General features: G+C 41.4%; 1 long non-coding RNA gene across 1 annotated transcript in view; it reads left to right on the top strand.

Moving 5' to 3' along the window:
• Positions 1-6,000, top strand: part of LOC132012092 (uncharacterized) — a 99,950-nt gene that overhangs the window by 73,320 nt on the left and 20,630 nt on the right. The window lies entirely within an intron of this gene.

Genomic DNA, 6,000 nt, shown 5'->3' on the forward strand with positions numbered 1-6,000 from the left:
GAAGGTATTCTTATTACTACCTTTATGTCACTGTAGTCTCCCCTTTCCTCGGTTTTGATTCAGCCCTGGAATTTCACAAAAGCAGTCTAACCTCATAGGATTAGTTTCCGAATCTCTGCATCAGAGGGTTAAGCAAGAAGAGACCTGGCTCTATCTCAGGGCACAGTCCAGGGTTCTATTCTGGTGGTCAGGAAGAGAAACCATAGACTCCACAACAGGAAAGCCAACAAGCCTAAACTCCCTTCCCAGAGGGCCATGGGGCACATGTATCTTAGCCCAGAGAATATTGTCTGAGGTTCTGAGAATTGTCACTGTTAACACCTATTCAGGTAACTGAGGAGAGTCAATCCATACTACATGGGCCACTTAAGCTTGGTAGATTATTTGTCGTATGTTGTATTCAAGTCTTTTCCTCCTTTTTTAAAAGTCTTTATTTATTTATTTATTTATTTGTCAGAGAGGGAGAGAGAGAGAACACAAGCAGGGGGAGCGAGTGGCAGGCAGAAGGAGAAGAGCAGACTCCCCACTGAGCAAGGAGTCTGATGTGGGACTCTATCCCAGGACCCTGGAATCATGACCTAAGTCGAAAGCAGATATTTAACCGACTGAGTCACCCAGGCATCCTTCAAGTCCTCTGACAGATGCTTATGATTTTGTAAACAGTTAATGGAAAGTTAGACCTTCCTGTTCATTAAGCGCATTAGGTTGTGATATCAGGTGGGTCTAACATGCTTCAGAATTGGCTTTGCCTCAGAGGTCTTATGAGAACATTGAATTTCAAATGAGGACTTTCAAAACACCTGCAGTCTTGAAAAGTCATGGAGTTTTAAGTTGGGGCATCAGCCTAAGAACTTGTGAGGAACCAGTGGTGGGGAACTGCATAGGAAAAGAGAAGCTAGAGTAGGATTTCTCTAGAAGGTGGGCTAGCACATTCATCCCTTCACTCACTCAAGGAGTATTTGTTAGCTCCTTTCGTGCCATTTGCAGAAATACAGATAAATGCCCTTCCCCGTTCTCAGGGAGCTTATACTCTGGCTGCTGGAAGGCAAAAACACTGACAATACTATGCAATTACCCAAATGAAGACACTGTTGCAGCAAAGGAGAATAAACGGCAAATTCTAAGTAGGGAAGCAAAGGAAGATTTTCCAGAGAAGATGGCGTTTGAGCTCAAAACAGGGAGGATGGCATTTCAAGAATAAAGAACGTCATCTCCCTGGAGGCCAGGGGGAGCTTGGGATCAATGAGAAGCTCAGATGTTACTTGCTTGAAATCAGAGGGAGAGTGGCTTGAGTTAGGCTCAGTAGGAAGACAAGTATAAGCAAAATGGGATATGATGTCCGGGGGGAGGATCTGGCTTCAGTCTTAACCCAAGAACTCACAGGCTGTCGTCAGTTCTTTCTCCTTGTCCCTCACCATCTCTCAGCTCAGCTGCTTTGCTTAGCTTTTGATTCATAGTCTCTGTCTCCAGAGTGAACAAGGTAGCTGCCAGACTCTTATTTTCTCCATTTAGCAATTCCAATATCCATATACTAATTCGGGGAAGTTTCTGATTGCCTCTGTGGGGTCATATGCACAATAATAGACCAATTATTAATGGAGGTTGGGGGAACAGGAATTCCATTCTGGTTGACCGCCTGGGCCATTCCTGTGATCAAAGGGGCAGGCACCAAGTCTGACAGCCCCAGCAGAATCACAGCTGGGAAAGAGATCTCCAAAGAATCTAGAAGAATGAGAACGTGCACTAGAAATATGAAAAGGATAGCTACCACTGACCACAAGAGCAGAATTTGATTACAATATGGCAGTGGAAATATGAAAGAGATGATAAGCAAAATAGGTTTTCAGGGGCTATAACTGACATCGAGACTTGGTTTTTACTCCCCTGATCTTCTGAAAAATGAATTTCTGCAGCTACCTGGATGCTGTCACTGGGAGAAGATTGGAGGCATTATAGCCAGAGGGGGCTAAATAAATATGTAGAGATAAACATATAAGTAAAAATAAATAGAGAATAGAGATGTTTATTTGTTTATGGTACCTTTCTTGGTCCCCCCAAAGAATTTGAGGTAACTTATAGGGATAATATAGTAAACTAAGAGTCATGTTACCCCATTTTTTAATCCAATTTATTATAGGTGGGCTGCAAATGTAGTTCTTTGCTTCCTGGAAGTCGAAGCAAAGAGGGCAGCATTATCAGTCAAAAAGTTTCCAAAGATTAAGTGTCTGACCGTTGATTTTAGCTCAGGTCAAAATCTCAGGGTGATGGGATCCAGCGTTGAAGCCTGTCCAAGACTCTTTCTCTCCCTCTGACCCTTCCCCAGTTTGCAGCTCTCACTCTCAAATAAATAAATAAATAAAATCTTTTTTTAATAAAGTTTACGATGCTCATCAGAGAAATTTGATTATTATTGATTCTGAAAACTGAAAAGAATATCTCCCAGGCACTCATAAAGTTGTCATTGTGTTAGGTTGTAGTAATATATTTCTGTCAGTAAACATAATAGTATAATTTGTGGGGCTCTTAGAATGGTTTTCAGTGGTGGCTACTGTCATATAGCTAAAACATTAAAAGAAATAATATACTATATAACAAATCCAGATTATTTTGAAATCTTAGAGAAGTCTTGCAGAGGCCAAGGGAACCCAACAGTTAGATGAGTATTAGCCTTCATTGAGCCGTGAATCTCTTTAGTCAGGGCATGAGTTCCCCATCATTCCTTAGTGTCTTATACCCAATTTATTTCTGTTGCTTATATTATCAGTCTGTCCCCTAAATGCACTTGCATATATGACTTCTGGAAGAGAGGTACACAAGCCAGTGGTCCAAGTCCCCTTCCACACTTCTCTACCTACATACCAAAATATTTTGGTATCTTTTTTCCCCCTTCTCAACTGCCTCTTACACTGGTTTATCAAATACCCCTTCCATTCTCTACCAGTCTTCTTTGGGCAAATCTCATTCACCCCCTCCTTCTCTTGGCTTTAGGACTTGGAAGGTAAATCTACCATCTTCCTAAAGACTCAGCACCCCCCCTTGCAGTATGGTGAGACTGATCCATGTTTTTGGATTGTTTGCATGACTGGCCTGGAAACTGAAGCCAAAGGAATTCCCAGTGAAAATGCTTTCATCTTGAGCCAAGAAGCCTGGGTAACTTTGAGTTGGGAATGACCATAGCTGCTTGTCTCGGAAATCTGAAGTAGCCCTAAGATTTGGCTTTCATTTTCTGGTGTGATGTGAAAGCAAGGCTGCTTGCCCAAGTAATTGGTAGTGGAGGAAAATCCATGCAAACACCTGAAATGAGAGTCATTTGTATGTGAACTTCCTGCCTTCTTTGAAATTTAAGATTCTGAGGATGAGTGAGTGTATTTGGCTCCAGCTTTTAAGTACATAGACTCCCAAGATGTAGGAAGGCCTCTGTGAGGTTTTAAAGAACTAGCTAACTGCCTCAGATGAAAACCAACTGTTGGATGATTTTATCGTCTAAGATTCTTGACAATGAATGTAATTTAGGAAGTGATACACATGTGTGTACTTTTAAAAAGAGGAAGTGGGCGTTTAGAATTTTTGTTTTAGTGTATTGGGGACAACATTGTTAGCACTATATTGGCACACCAGCTATGCAAATCAGGGGGTTGAGCTGACCATAAAAGAAACAAGAGAGAGAGAAAATAAGACTTGAAGTACAACTGAGATTTCAAAACCACGGTGATTTATCTAGGACTCTTTTTGATAAGGGGCAAAGGGACAACAAATTTTAAGTATAGTCAAAGAGGGCATAATTAAAAACTTTAATTTTTAATTTTTTGAGGTTGGATTTGGCCCTTTCCTGCAAACCTCATTAGTTTATATTCCCTTAATGATTCTTGCCTGTTTATGGGGAGGTAGCCCCCAGATCAGCTTGGGAAGTAGAGGAAACTCAGAAGAGATTTTTAATTATTTAGATATTGCCTGCGAAATTTATAAATCCTCAATTTTTCAGCCCGTCTCAGGCTGCCTTTGACTGATGCCTTGTATGCCTCAGCATGCCTGAGGTGGGCCTGGCTCTAAGGCTCACCGGGTCCCACTGCCATGACTGAAGACATGTCCTCACAGGAAATCACCCCTCCCCGTAAGGCACGCTGGGTGGCCCTTCAGCTCTGACTGTCACAGAGGCAACACTCCCCAAAGCACCTGCTTGGTAAATGGGCTCCAGGCATCAAAGAGAGTCTCTTACTGAACAGCACTTCTGTTCTCCTCAGCCCTCACATTTCCCTCTCCTGTTCTTGCCCTCGGCACCAGGAAGTGAAAGCTCTGTGTCCTTAAGGACCGGCATCCCCACTTGCAGTGTGGGAGACCAGTGTGGGAACTCCGAGAGGCCCCATGTTCTCTCCCACTCCCACTCTTGGTTTAGCCAGAACTGCAGGGACACAGATTTATTACTCCCATACAAAACATCCCACGCCTAACTATTCTTCCCGAGGCATGTATTACTTCCCTTAAAAAATTACTTGGCCTGACAGAGTTGCCTGGCACTTCATTCTCAATCTGATTTGCATCTGAGACAATGACATTTCTTAAAACCAGCCTCCTTAAGCAGAAGGGACAAGAGTCCTTCGCATCACTGGAAAGAGGAAACAGATGCTATGTGATAAATCAGTAAAGTCCTTTCTCCTCGTTGCCTGTAAAAGTCACCACTGTTTTTCACCTCGAACCCTCCTATCTAAATGCTCCTGGCTGTCTTTGAAATGCCATTTCTAATACGTGGAGGTGCTCTGTGACCTAAAAAGCCCCCTCATAAGGTGAGACGACACGTCATTACAGACTGTAATTTTTACCGAGAACTCAGAGACATCTGGAGCGAAGTAAATTTATGAGGCAGAAAATTAAAGAACTCACTTCCAGCCTCGTCTATGCTCTACCAGAATCAGGATACATGCCACTATTTTCTGCAAAGCCAAAAAGCAAATAAGATATTGATTGAATATAAAAGAAGAGAGACTCTAGTAGTAAACAATCACCAAGAAAGTTTGAATGTCTAGTCTGGAGGGTGAGAATAAAATTTCTTTTCCCATAAGTATAGCCTTTCTATCTTATGTACTTAGAGAGTGGTGCAGGGAAATGCATTGAATAGTTTTTAAACAAAGGCCATGTTATAACCACAAGTAGAATATTGTTCTAGAGTAGAGAAAGGTATGAAGGAAATTACGCTATGGCAAGGAATTTCTTACAACCAATTAATTAATTCTGGTGACTTGTTTCCTACCAAAGTTACTAAATGAAATACCTTTTGGATTCTCAACTCAGAAATTAGGAAGACACTTTCATTTTGCATAGCCCAACCTTGAATTCATAAATTATTTAATATAATATTAATTTATGCCACTTACTGACTATAAACTTCAATTAAAATATTCTGGAAAACTCATTACCCATCCGCCTATCTCATAATGAATGTGTCATATCTTATTTAGAGAAAGTAAATGAACGTCTGTGCAAAAGGTAATTGGGTTTTCTGAGCATCAGAAGTCAGCTGGGATGGTAATAATCAAAATGTGGTCTTGAGGATTATAGAAACCCAAGGCTCTTCCAGATGGACACCGAAGAAGTATCCTGCAGTGACTTGATAAATATTTATTTCTAGCATCATAATAAAATCTGTTTTCTTGTCTCTGGAATGAATTATTTGTTCATGACAAATCTCACTGTGGCCTCTCTGGTTCTTCCAAATGGCTAGAGAAAAAGAGAGAATGGGGGACAGGATTTCAGGTAAACTGAAGAGGTCTATGTATTGAAAAAGAGGAAGTCACTGACCTAGAGAAGATCTTCTAGAGGAAAGAGGTGGGTCTCTAGCAGTCCCATGGCATGACCAGTAAGAACACAGGGTTTGTCTTCACATACTGGGTTTGTGTTCCAGTTCTTTCTTAAAGCACTGTGGCTGTTCCTGGTTTGGACTTGCATCTATTACAGTAATGGTAGCCATTGTAACAAGGAGATTCAATGCAGTGAATCAGAGTTCAC

The sequence above is a fragment of the Mustela nigripes genome, chromosome 2, assembly GCF_022355385.1.
Source record: "Mustela nigripes isolate SB6536 chromosome 2, MUSNIG.SB6536, whole genome shotgun sequence".
NCBI lineage: Eukaryota > Metazoa > Chordata > Mammalia > Carnivora > Mustelidae > Mustela > Mustela nigripes.